Here is a 14,636-nt window from a genome sequence, read left to right on the forward strand (position 1 = left end):
CTTTTCTCATATTTTCTTGTTAGTAACAGAAATGTGACTGATTTCTGAATGGTAATCTTATATCCTGTTACTTTTCTGAATTTGTTGATCAGTTCAAGTAGTTTCTGGGTTGAGTCCTTAGGGTTTTCTATATATAGTATCATGTCATCTGCACAGAGTGACAATTTTGCCTCTTCTCTTCCAATTTGGATACCTTTTATATTAAAAAAACAACAACAACCAAGAATCAAAACCCCAGATTTGTCCCCATGGTCATTAAAATACATTTAAATTAAAATTATAGACTTACAGGGTCTCATGTTAAATTTAGAGAATTAATCAGGGAATTGTAACATCCAGAATGTGGACTTGGAATTCCCATCATAGCTTATGGGAAATGAATCTGACTAGCATCCATGGAGATGCAGGTTCAATCTCTGGCCTTGCTCAGTGGATTAAGGATCTGGCATAGCCATGAGCTGTGGTGTAGGTTGCAGACAGAGCACACATCTGGCACTGCTGTGGCTGTGGCATAGGTCAGCAGCTACAGCTCAATTTGATTCCTAGCCTGGGAACCTCCATATGCTGCGGGTGGGGCCCTAAAAAGATAACACACACACACACACAAAACAGAATATGGGTTTAGGGCCATAAAGGCAGATTACAATCAAATCTGACAGTCTAAATTCTGAAAACTCTCCTCAGTTAGTGTACTCTTGCAGAAGGAGGGGGAGACCAACTCTTGCCTCAATAATCAGGAATGACCACTTATAAGTAAATAAATAAATATTTGGTAGGTATAGGAGGCTGAAAATTGTCCTCCAATGATATCAAGTCCTAATCCCTGCTGGGCTTCGGGAGGGTACAGAATGTCATTGCTAAGGGTTCTCTTATGTACAAAAATAATGGCAAGAATTTTGCAGTTGAAGAAGAATATGTATGAGAATATATGGTAAAGGTAGAAAAATATGATGTTGGAATGGAATGAATCCATTAATATGAGCGCAATTAACTAAAAATTCTGGATGTAACTAATCAATGTGAGGACCTTGGACTAGATCTAGCAGTTTCCTAGGTGGGTTGACTGGACTCTGGACACAAAGGTGGACTATGGTAAATTAAGTTGGAGGTGCCAGAATTTCCTTGATATATGGTAGAGAAAGAGATACTAAATTTTAGAGAGATTGACTGCTCGGATATATTTAATATGTATGACCTGCTCTACTCTTAAATCCAGTCCTGCGTCTTCCAGGAGGGCACAGGGACTGTGACAAGTACATTATTCAGGAGAGCACAGGTATCCGTGAAGAGCTCTGTGGTGACACCTACCTGTAGTTCAGCAGTGACCGCGGGGGAAGTTGCCACTGAAACAGGCACTCTAAATTCAGTGGGATACAGAAAAGAAACTCATGGACTTGGAGAACAGACTTGTGTTTGCCGAGAGGGGAGAGGGAGAGGGAGTCGGGTGGACTGGGAATAACCCAATAGTCTGGGGTTAATAGATGCAGACTATTGCCTTTGGAGTGGATAAGCAGTGAGATCCTGCTGTGTAGCACTGGGAACTATATCTGGTCACTCGTGATGGAAAACAATGGAGGATAATGTGAGAAAAAGAATGTATATATGTATGTATGTGTGACTGGGTCACTTTGCTAATGACAGAGTAGCAAATTGACAGAGCCCTGTAAACCAAATAAAATGGAAAAAATAGAAATCATTAGAAAAATAAAATGCTAACATAAAATAAATAAATAAATAAATTCAGTGTGATAATGGAATCCCAGAGAGGCAGGAACCAGGGGCAACAGTTAACCTGCAGTGAAATGGGAGACGTGGTTATTACATGGGCAACAGGGGTGGTACCGTTAGATAGAATGGTTTGATTTCAGGAATCCTTGGCTTTGACTGATTAATTCTCATATCTCTACTACTGAAACAGATGTGCCCCTCCCCATACAGCCTCTTATTTGAGTTTTATCTATAAAGACTTCTAAGTCTAGTAAAAAACAAACAAACTTGAATTAGCACAAAATAGAGCTAAGAATCTTTAACCCAAACTTGAACTTGTAAAGAAATTGAGAGTCACTTAAAAATCTTTTTATTTATTTATTTTTTTTTACTTTTCTTGTATTACCCTCTCATCTAATAAAATATTAGTTGCTAATAGTTAACTTTAAAGCTCTATATTTATGTATAGGATACTGAAGGAAAGTTAAGAGTCACTTAGGGAAGAACTAATACTCAAGTTGATTACCCAAAAGAAAAGAATGGGGAACATGATATGAGAAGAATGAGTTCTGCTTGGACAGCAACTGACATTAAAGGTGGAAAAAAGACTATAGGATGTTTTGTACCTTCCCTTTGAGAAAAATTACTGTAATTTTTGTTTTACAAGTAGAGGCCTATTATTTTAGTCGAGTCTAATGATTTTGTTATTGTTTTACTGAGTTAAACATGATTACAATATGTATGTGCGGCTACCAAGTTGACAAGAGGTTGTACGGTGCTGAATTGTGTTTTGTCAACTTCTTATTACTACTCCTGTCTAAAGCTCAAAAAAAATATTTTCCACGATTCCTTTTCTCTATTGGTTTCAGGTTAGCTTTGGCCACAAGAGGATTTTTCCTGGGACTGAGAGAAGAAAGTAGAGCAGAATCCATTCCTTTCAAAAGTTGTTGCAGTCAGGAAAAGATGTAGTGATGCCTGGCCATCTCCAGCTTCCGTATCATAGCGGTCATTACTCGCTACTAGTCTAAGTCAAACAACAATGGCCTCACGAACTAGTGTACATTTTCAGCAGAGGTGACAGCTTCCAAAGACCTCTCCAAGAACTCTACCTTTGGGAGTCCACTTCAGCTGCCAGAAGAGGATGCGCGGCTGGAGGAGTTTCCTGCAAGCACAGTGTTGCCCACTCAAGTCAGTGTACAAGCTGTGATGGTGAGTAACTTTCTTTGTTTTTCCACCTCCCATCTTCCACACCTCGACTTCTCCAGCAATGATGTGCCTTTTCCCCATAATTTTTTTTTTAGGGCCACACCCATGGTATATGGAAGTTCCCAGGCTAGGGGTTGAATAGGAGCTGCAGCTGCCAGCCTACACCACAGATTTAGCCAGAACCGAGCCATGTCTGTGACCTACACTTCAGCTCACAGTAATGCCAGATCCTTAACCCAAAGAGCAGGGCCAGGGATCAAACCCGCGTTCTCCTGGATACTAGTAGGGTTTGTTTCCACTGAGCCACAATGGGAACTCCCTCCATTAACAGTTTTAATACTCTCTTTTCCTGGCTAAACATTGATGGGTACATTTAATATTTTAGTGATATTTAGTGATATTGAATGTCTTGTTTATGCTGTTAGGCAAGGAAATAGTCTCTATATGGATGGTTATTATCGCATACTCATCAATAGTGATGGATAGTAAAACTCTGCCCTAAAAATTGTCAACTAAAAATGTGTTTGTCAGTAAGTAGAAAAATCTACTATTAATGTGTATTATATCTACATTTGTAGAGATTAATTATGATTTTCTCAGTGACATCCTCCTAATATTAACAGTATTAACATTTGATTGATGTTTGTAACCCCACTAACAAGCCTTTTATTACCTTCGCAAATGCTGTAGTTCCAGAAGCTTTTCCTAATGATGTAAAGTGTACATCAGTTTGAAAGTAAAATGCCCATTTCCAAGTCTGCGGATTACGACAGCATTTAATGATAGTTTTTATTTACTTATCAGGTCTGTTCCTAATTCTTTCAAATGTTTGAAATCCATCCTACTGTCACCATGTGCCTATTCATTAGAAGCGTCACTAAAACAGAAAGCATTAACTGTACCTACAATAAACAAATGAGCAAACAAACAAGTAAATCCGTATTTTAAAATGCTACAAATAGCTCTCCACAATAGTGCTTTACAAATGGCCTAAAGTTCCTTTTAGTTTTCCTTTTAGAATACAAGCAGTGTTGGTTCCCTCGATCTCACATAAGAAAAATCTGCTTCTCTTTGATATGTTCATGATTCTGGCTATATTGTAGTTAATGTTTTGCTTTTCTAAAACTTACTTGGAGAGTAATATCTCCTAAAGAGGTCATGACTTTAGAAGATGCGTGAAGTGAAGTGAGTGGCACAAAACAGTGGGTAGTAAAGCATCATACAAGCCAAGGAACAACAAGGTCAATTGCTTCATACCTACTTGTGGCTCAACACAGCTGGAGTGAAAAAAATCATAATGCTTGACTGGCACAGTGCAGCAGTGGAATGTGGAATAATAAGGGAGCTGAAATCATCAGTTTACAAAAACTCTTAGTCTGACCAGGCAAACACAGAAAGAAAAGACAAGTTGTCAACAGGAAAGTTGGGGGAAAAAAATCTATGTGAGAAATACAAGCATGGAATACAAAAGCCCATGCCCCACACGCCTTTAAACGACAGACTTGGAATATGAAAGTGGCTGCTGCATTCTGATTTAAACTAGTATTGAACTTTCTTTGAAAATAGTAAGCTCTACTTTCTGCCATTGTCAATCCTGTGAGCAAAAATAGGATTTTTATATACTGATAATCTGAACATAAATTTTATTTGACAAGCAGCCTTAAAAACGTCAGTAAGTGCTATGATTATACTAGCATGTCTTATAGCATATATCTCAGGACCAACCTCAAACAGCAAGGGTGTTTGCTGTGTTGTGTTTATGGAGATTTTTATGTAATGTTACGTCTTGCAAAAAATAATTTCAACATGGAGAGAGAGATCAAGCTGTCAATTAAGATGTTGCTCTGCCCTTTTCAGAAGTTTCCAGTGTCTTTAAGGGCACAATACACTCTGACTTCTTAACCATTCGTTTAGCTCTGATGCACACAGAAGTGAGGGGCCTACTGACATCAGTGAGAAGTTTCTTTGCAATAACAGCTGAAAAGAAGTGCCCAGGAAAAGCTTTTTTTCTGAACCCAAGGACTCAGAGGGAGCATGCATTTTTCAAAGAGTCAAAGCTACCCTGTACTCACAATCAGTGCTCTTTGTACTTGTCTGGGGCTGCAGAGTCAGTTACAGGCACATTAAAATGGAGAAGGGCTCGGTTAATGGTGCATAATGTTGGAGGTGTAGCCCTCTGCTTTTGTCTTCTTTGCACATTTGCTTTTTGAAGTGAAAAATCAATTAAGATGATGAGCAAAATACACCACAGACGTTCTAGAGAAGACTTCCCCTTCTCTTTTATGTGTTTGAGAAAGCTTTCCAATCATTAACGAAATCATATTCGGTAAGCCTCTCCTATTAATTGTCTCCTTTTCACTTTTACGGGTGAGGCCATTGACTTTCATTTAGTAAAAGGCATTTGTCGTTTCCAGAGATGATCTGAGAATACCATGGGGTGGGCATCTGTGCAGTTTAAGATCTCCTCTGGAAAGAGTTTCTTAGGTATAAATACTCAATGAGACAGGACGTTGTCACAACACATTCTTTGAGTTTATATTCACAGAATGGGCCTGGATTTCTCATGCATATTCATAGGAATTAGAAACATTAGGACATGTTTTCCTATTTTAGGAAAATGACAACAAAAATTATGGTAACTAATGTATTAAGAAAAGGCAGGCTGGCAATTGGGCAGAAAAGAAATGAAATAGGGAGTTCCCACTACGGCGCAATGGGATTGACAGCATCTTGGAAGCACTGGGTTACAGGTTTGATCCCTGACCTGACACAGTGGGTTAAGGATCGGGTGTTGCTGCAGCTGGGGCAGTTACGACTGTGGCTCGAAGCTGATCCCTGGCCCAGAAACTCCATACGTCACTGGGCGGCCCCCAAAAAATAATAATAAAAAGCAATGGTAACAATTTCTATTTTCCTGGAAGATTTTTAGTGACTAGATCTTGAATCTTTGTACGTAGGAAGTTAGGGTTCAGTTTAAGTAAAGAGAATAGAATCAATCTTTTGGATTGAATGGCAGGTCTTTAAATCAGCTATTCACATTGTGATCAACGTATCAGACCAATGTATTCGCACTAGCATATCTGCTAGTGGTGTGCATAATAAAACATGATACAATGTCAAGTTCATTTTACATTTCTATTCATACTTTTTACTTACTTTCATTCTATTTGTTACTTAGCCTAACATAATTTCTTTCCAGCTCTTCAGTTTTCAAAGTTTTCACCTGCTTTTCTTTATCTTTTTTTTGGTTTCATTTATTTATTTATTTAATACAATTATTTTTATTTTTTCCATTATAGGCGGCTTACAGTGTTCTGTCCATTTTCTACTGTACAGCATGGTGACCCAGTAATACATACATGTATGCATTCTTTTTTCTCACATGTTCCATCGTAAATGACCAGACATAGCTCCCAGAGCTACACAGCAGGATCTCATTGCTCATCCATTCCAAAGGCAATAGTCTGCATCTATTAACCCCAAGCTCCCCATCCATCCAGCTCCTTCCCCTTCCCCCTTGGCAACCACAAGTCTATTCTCCAAGTCCATGATTTTCTTTTCTGTGGAAAGGTTCATTCGTACTTTTCATCACTTGTATAAATAGCAGCACTTTGTAGAATGTGAGTCGTGTTTCAAGTTGATTTACTATAGATTATAGTTTCTCCCCACTTTCCTATTTATCCCCACTCTAAATGACTTATTTTACTCTAAGAGGGTATTTTCAACAGTTTTCTGGTAAATAAGATGTTTCAAGCTTTACCTATAAATGATCCTTTCTCTTTGCATTGCAACTGATTATGTTTGCCATGGAGGTATTTAAGGTATCAGAGCTGTCAAGAGAGGGGAGGGAAGGAATAAGAAAATGATTTTGTAAAACCTTGGACTTTAGATTTCTATCAGTTAGAGGCAGGCTGCACAAAAGAAAGTTCACAGAGCTGGGGACAGTCTGGTTTACTCAGTAGAGCAAACTGAAATTAATGAAAAATCTCCTTTAAAAACTGATTTTTTTTTTTTTAATGATGCTCTGTGCATGGTTTCTAGGAAGCATTTTAGATGCCATGCATTGGAAGAGGTTTTCTGTCCCCTGGGAAATAACAACCCCAATAGAAAAAAGTTACATCTTTCTTTAGCTCCCGGGATGGAGAATGTCAGAGAAACTTTGTTGTTCTCCTTCTGTCTTGCAACCCAAGCTAGATGTTTGACAAGCTGTCAAGCTGCCCAAAGGTTGCATAACCTTCTTCCCTGTAGGTGATGCTTCCCCCAAGTTGACCTGAAATGGGAAATCTATGTAAAAACAATGGAGAAAATCAAGGAATGAGATAATTAAGGTTTTTCTGATCTTCTAATCCTTTCTGAGGGAAGAGATCAGTTATTTCATAGGTTTTGTCTGAAATGCTTTGCAGTGTGATTCAAAGCATGTGAGAAAGGAGGGTCTTATCTGGAACTGTGCTGTGCTCTTTGTATATTTGGCCTCTGAAATTTTGGAACAGACACATAAAAGTTGCTGGCTAAAAGATTTGGTGGAATGGCAGCTTTGACTTTATTTTTTTACAGTGATATATCTCTGCATAAATAGTTTTGGCCTATTGAAGAAATTTCTGTTATTTTTACATTTTATAGCTTTTCTTTTGCACTTGTTCTAAAAATAGCCCGAGGAGATTCTGTTTGAATAATTTCTTATGTTCATCTTCAAACTCCTTTTAGTGAGTTAATGTTTCTTTTTAATCCACTGCTTTTAAGATTCCCACAGCTAGGACTTGACTCTAATTGGAAAAAATATATATACATGGAAGTGTCGCTATACTGTAGTAAGCTTTACTGCAAAGGATGCATGTCTGAGCAGAAAGGAAAAATGGTTTTACAATATGCTGTTTAGAAATGGCATTAGGGGCATTTCAAGACGGATCTAGGCGAGGGTTCTGAGGCACCTGAAGGAGCCTTGTGTACTTCTGCAGGTTTCAGAATGAAAGGCGTGGAGGAGTATTTGTGCATCTATGACACTGGCTTCATTTCTAGCCACATCCTTTTTTTTTTTTTTTTTTTTTTTTTTTTTTTTTTTTTTTTTGGTGAGCCCTGCAGTCTCCAATTAACCTGCAAAGGAAAGCATCTCCTTTTTGTTTTTAAAGAGTCTGGAAGACTTCCTTTAGAAAATGTTCTCTTTAACTCAATGAGTCAGTCAAAAGCCACAACATTTACCGTCTTAGATTTGTGATCTTTATTTTACTACATTCAGTGCAGTTTTTGGTTGTATTAGCTGCTGCCTGGAGGGAAACTGAGTGTTGGAGATCAGACTTTCACTTCCCCTGCTGCCAAAGCAGATCCTTCGTTCCTCTGCAGAGCCTGGGAACTTTGAACTTGGAAGGTTTGGCAGTTGACAGTTGTTCGGTATGTGTGTGCGCGTGTGGACACACACACGTGCGCATCTGTGTACAAGCTGAAAAATACAGATGTTAAATCTCATTCTTTTATAGGCCTGTCAAGTAGATAAAAAATGAAAACAGAAGTTACGTGCACTGCTAGTCCGTGTGTGTCTTGTGAAAGCACTGTGTTAGCCGTGTAGTTTTGCATTTCTTCTTTAGAAAAGGGTACTTTTATTAGGTGTCAACACTACACAGGCTGAGAACATGCTCTTTCATGTATATGTTATTACTCACTGTGCTCATGGACAGACAGCAAATAAGAGCCAGTGTCCTTATCTCCTGCTTCCTTTTAGCTTGGCAAACCTGTGCAATTTCTTTTTTTTTTTTTTTTTTTCCATATGTGTGGTGAAATCTCTACACCTGAATAGCCTCTTTCCTAGAAGTATGTGGAGAAATTTTTCATTTTAGGAAGGCCTCATGATTTAGGACTCAACGTCAATGAAACTGCTGTTGCTCACCCTTCCCGGGGCTTGATGCTTTCCCACTGTGGTCTTCATAGACAGGGTTTTCTCGTGGCGGACCTTGGAGGTACCTTCCTCACTTTCCAGAAAAGGAAGTGGAGACTCGGGGGGGGGGGGGGCAGATGTTTGACGTGATAGCAACAGGGCCAAACGAGGTACGTCTGTGTGCTGGCACAAGTCCGTGCCAGCTCTGAAGAGATTCACGGGTATTTTTGTTCAAGCAGCCAGTAAAAATGAACTATTCATTGTTTTTTTCTAAAAACAAACAAATAACAAACTAAGAAAGTAAGACCTGCACGAATCATTTGGGAGAATCTGCCTGAGGAATAATTGCTATAAATCCAAGTGAATTCAGAAATAAAAACATTCGCTAACATTTCAGGTTTTCATGTTCCTGGTGTGTTTTTATGCCAGAAGTCCTTACCTCTGTCAGTGATGAATTGGATAAATAAAATGAGTATAAATGTTTGCATTTGTTCCATAGTGGAAATTGAAAATTCTTTCTATATCCACAGAGCTGACAGAGGGAACAAACACATTTTCAAATTCCTCAGAAAGCTTAAGTTGAGGCAGAGGCATTTTCCCCCATAATGAAATCAGTAGTTTCATTTATAATTCGTTAATTCCATTGTCTGTCTATATATAAATTAGCCAGAGTTAATACAAGTAAAAATGGCCTTCCAGTTTGGCTGAATATTTAAACAGCTTTTGATGAAGAATATTGAATGAAAATACAGAATCAAATTTGTTATTGAAACTACACAAAATAGTGTTTAGGACATAATGATAGGTAGAGCTATGTATGTTTTCATTTGTGGTGACAGATAAATCAAGTCACAACAGTAGTATCCCATACTTAAACATCTTTTTCCTGTAATTACAAAACTCAGCAGATTTTTAAAAATAATATTAAAAAAACTTGCTCTTACTTAGAATTATATATATGTAACTACAAATGTTATACACATCCTAAAAAAAATAACTAAAATCTTTACAGTCAAAGCCAAAAGTAAATTTTGGCTTAGAGTTAGTGACTAAAATAATCTAAGGGATTGGTGCACTTTTAAGGAATCTCAGGATCTTATAATTTATTAAATTGTCCTACAGTCAAGAATGACCTTCATAATCCAGTGAAGTTATGTTCCTGATAAGAAGTTCTAGCAACGATGACCAGTATTCTACTGTTTTCTTGATTGCATTACTCCAATAAATTTATTTTTAAAAATTAGGTTAACCAAATTTTTAAATATTTAGATGTCTTTCCTTTCGGAAACATTGAATTTAAGTGACCAAGAACCTAGTTTTGCTTTTATTCCTTGGTTCATAGATGAAAAGTAGGAGTCATTTTGATGGATATGACATAGTCAAATTCCTGATTTTATTAATGAGTAAGCTGAATTTATTTCGTAATAATTTGATGTAAATAGTTCTTAGCTTATTATTAAGTAAAATTTTGAAAGTTAGAGGCTCGGCTTGAAGTAGCAGCTGAATTTGAATCCTTGTCCTACCTCTAACTATCTGAGACACTAGAGCAAATCTAGTAACTTCTCTTACCACATTTGCTATAAATGTGAATAAAATTGGCACTGATCCTAAGGATTTGTTGTGAGAATTAAATAAGCCAAATATCCATTAAATTATTTCATTTACCCATTCCTTTAACACATATATTTGAATTGCTTTCATATTATCTTCTGTGCTATTTCTGCTACCTCTAAATCTACCATTTTATTTTCTTCCATTTTTTTGTATGTGACATCTTGAGTTTTTCCATTCAAAGCCATTTCTACATGGGTGTTCACTTAAAAACTGTCACTTTTTATCCCTTCTCTTAGTCTAGCATCTGCATCAATCACGGAAATGAATTTTTTTAATAATAATTTTTATTTTTTTCCATTATAGCTGATTTACAGTGTTTTGTATGAAAGGAATTTTTTTTTTTTTTCCAGAGATTCCCAACCTTCTAGGGTACTGTTTCAATTTTCTGCCTCTTGTCTGCCTTGTGGGTTATTTTACTATCTACTACTTTTTAAAAGGCCTGATGTGATTTCTACAGCATTGTGTTCTCTTACTGTCCCCTGATTTAAAAACCAACATAGTTTAGTGTTTAAGAGAGCTGATTCTATTTTATTTTATTTATTTTTTATTTTTTGGGTGTTTTTAGGGCCACACCTGTGGCATATGGAAGTTCCACAGCCACAGCAACAGCCAGATTGCTAACCCACTGCAAGGCCAGGGATAGAACCTGTATCCTCATGGATGCAAGTCACATTCGTTTCCACGGAGCCAAGATAGCAACTCCAAGAGAGCAGATTCTTGAATTAAGTAGCCTTTAAATCCTAGTCCACAACTCACAAGCTGATGACCCTAGGGAAATTATTTAAAGTCTCTCTGCTTCTTTTTCTGTGCAGAGAAGCTAACTGATATGACAGGAGAATAAAATTAGCTAACACGTATAGAATGTGCAAAACAGTGTCTGCCATGTAAGAATTTGTGATTACCTTTATATAATATAATCTCATTTATGAATAAAAAGAGAAATCACAATTATCTACACAAAGTTTATCACTAATTTGTGGAGTTTTTGTAATATTTCCTTATTTGCACTTTTCTACATTTTTCTGCAATGATAATCACAGTAAAATAAGAAAATATTTTAAACAAATGGTTGATATCATCAAAAGTAAACTTTAAATTGGAAGTACTACTTTCTGTAGGTGAGTCTCTGTGAACCAGTTAGTTTCCAGTCTGTGGGGCTTCCCACCCAGGAGGTATGGGGTTGTTTTTATATCGTGAAATCGCCCCTCCTACCTCTTGATGTGGCCTCTTCTTTTTCTTCTGGAGTAGGATATCTTTTTAAAGGTTTCTGGTCCATTTGGGTGAAGACTGCTCAGCCTTTAGTTGGGAATTTTGTTGTTGTTAGGAGAGAAGTTGAGCTCCAGTCCTTCTATTCCGCCATCTTAATCCCTGAATGGAACTACTACCTTCTTAGGATCATCATTTCTTGTAAATTTCTCACAGATTTGAGGACATAAAAAAATCCGTATTTATTAAGAACTATGTTCTACTCAAAGAACATATTTGGAAACATTGAAAAACTTATTTAAACAAGGCCTCCTGGTATTCCATTTGTTTCATTATTGAAATAATAGCACTGAGTGTTGGCAACATCCCAGATTGCCATGGAGAGTCAGAAGGAGGTAATTTTAATTTGTAGCTGCATGTGAATATGGGAGGGATTGCAAATGAACCCTCCTGAAATTATATTCAAAATATTGTATTATACTATATTCTTCTAGCTTTTATCAGATTCTCAAAGTATTGTGATCCTCAAAATTTCCAAAGCTTAAGGACTGTTGAACACTTACCTTCGATTACATTCCTATTTAAATGGCTGAAAGAGTTAAATATAAGACAAGACACCATCAAACTCCTGGAAGTGAACATAGGCAAAACATTCTCTGACATCAACCTCATGAATATTTTCTCAGGTCATTCTCCCAAGGCAACAGAAATAAGAGCAAAAATAAACCGATGGGACTTAATCAAACTGACAAGCTTTTGCACAGCAAACAAAACCAAAAAGAAAACAAAAAGACAGCTTACAGAATGGGAGAAAATTGTTTAAAATGATGCAACTGACAAGGGCTTAATCTCTAGGATATACAGGCAACTTATACAACTCGACAGCAAAAAAGCCAACCACCCAATGGAAAAATGGGCAAAAGGCCTGAATAGATATTTCTCCAAGGAAGATAAACAGATGGTCAACAAGCACATGAAAAAATGCTCAACATCCCTAATCATTAGAGAAATGCAAATCAAAACTACCATGAGATACCACCTCACACCCATCAGAATGGCCATCATTAACAAGTTCACAAATAACAAGTACTGGAGGGAGTGTGGAGAAAGGGGAACCCTCCTGCACTGTTGGTGAGAATGTAAGCTGGTACAGCCACTATGGAGAACAGTATGGAGGTACCTTAGATATGTATACGTAGAACTACCATATTACCCAGCAGTCCCACTCTTGGGCATATATCCAGACAAAACTCTCCTTAAAAAAGACACATGCACCCGCATGTTCATTATGTCTCTGTTCACAATAGCCAAGAGCTGGAAACCACCTAAATGTCCATCAACAGATGATTGGATTAGGAAGATGTGGTATATATACACAATGGAATACTACTCAGCCATAAAAAAAGAACAACATAGTGCCATTTGCAGCAATATGGATGGAACTAGAGACTCTCATACTGAGTAAGTCAGGAAGAGAAAGACAAATACCATATGATATCACTTATATCTGGAATCTACTATAAGGCACAAATGAACCTTTCCACAGAAAAGAAAATAATAGACTTGGAGAATAGACTTGTGGCTGCCCAGGGGGAGTGGGAGGGAACGGGAAGGATCAGGAGCTTGAGGTTAACGGATGCTAACTATTGCTCTTGGAATGGATTTACAATGAGATCCTGCTGTGTAGCATTGAGGACTATGTCTAGATACTTAACTGCAACACAACAATGGGAGGAAAAATTATGTATACATGTATGGGTAACTTAGCCCCATACTGCATGGCAGAAATTAAATAAATAATAAATAAATAAATAAAATTTTATAAATGATAACATTATCAAAAATAAATAGGGTATCAAACATCTTAATTATTTAATTATCATTAAAAAAGAATGATAATGATAATCAGATTATTATGTTTTTTATTTTGGACATTTCTATGCTTTCCAAATTTTCTATGAACCACATGTGTTAACTTTCAGATGAGAAAAAGAAGTTATTTTAACTAAATATGCAAACCAATATTTACTAGTATATTTCATTTTTTATACACCCTCCTCTGCTCTCTCTTTTTCCATTTCAGATGAATGGGATAAGGTGACATTCTCAAATTTAAAAAAGATAAATGAGGAGTTCCCACTAGTGGGTTAAAAATCCTATTGCAGTGGCTCAGGTCACTACAGAAGCATTGGATTGATCCCTGGCCCAGTACACTGGGTTAAAGGATCCAGTTTGCCACACTTGTAGCTCATGCTGCATCTGAGGCTCGGATTCAATCCCTGGTCAGGGAACTACTATATGCACTGGTGTGGCCACGAAAAAAAAAAAAAAGAAAAAAGGTAAAGGAAATGCCAACACTGGCAAATTAATGGTCCATATCTTTCTTCTCCTACTACCTCAGGCATTAATAACTTCTCTTTGAGTGCAGCCTACAACCTGGAGTTTAGAGGAGCATGCTATCCATTGACAAACTGCAGATTCCTATTTGATTTGATAGTTAAGAATGTAGGCTCTGTTGTAAATGATGCAACCAACAAGCTTAATGTCCAAAATATACAAACAACTCATACAACTCAACCACCAAAAAAACAAATAACCCAATCAAAAAAATGAGCGGAAGACCTAAATGGACATTTCTCCAAAGAAGACATACAGATGGCTAATAGGCACATGAAAAAAAATGCTCCATATCACTAATTATTAGAGAAATGCAAATCAAAACTATGTTGAGATACTACCTCACACCATTCAGAATGGCCATCATTAATAAATCTATAAATAACAAATGCTGGAGAGGGTGTGGAGAAAAGGGAACCCACCTACACTGTTGGGTGGGAACGTAAATTGTCACAACCACTATGGAAAACAGTAATGGAAATACTTCAGAAAACTAAATACAGAACTACCATATGACACAGCAATCCCACTCCTGGGCATATGTCTGGACAAAACCATAATTCAAAAAGATACATGTACCCCTTGTTCATAGCAGCACTATTCACAATAGCCAAGACATGGAAACAATCTAAATATCTAT

General features: G+C 37.2%; 1 long non-coding RNA gene across 1 annotated transcript in view; it reads left to right on the forward strand.

Moving 5' to 3' along the window:
* The window catches only part of LOC106507545 (uncharacterized), a 92,550-nt gene that overhangs the window by 69,944 nt on the left and 7,970 nt on the right, over positions 1-14,636 (forward strand). Inside the window, exon 2 of the long non-coding RNA XR_001303592.3 lies at positions 2,577-2,916. This is a non-coding gene — a long non-coding RNA (uncharacterized LOC106507545). The remainder of the gene's footprint in view (positions 1-2,576; positions 2,917-14,636) is intronic.

Source organism: Sus scrofa, chromosome 5, assembly GCF_054392235.1.
Source record: "Sus scrofa isolate SSC_HxYL_T2T_F1_AM1 chromosome 5, Sscrofa_HxYL_maternal_Yorkshire_Landrace_v2.0, whole genome shotgun sequence".
Lineage (NCBI taxonomy): Eukaryota > Metazoa > Chordata > Mammalia > Artiodactyla > Suidae > Sus > Sus scrofa.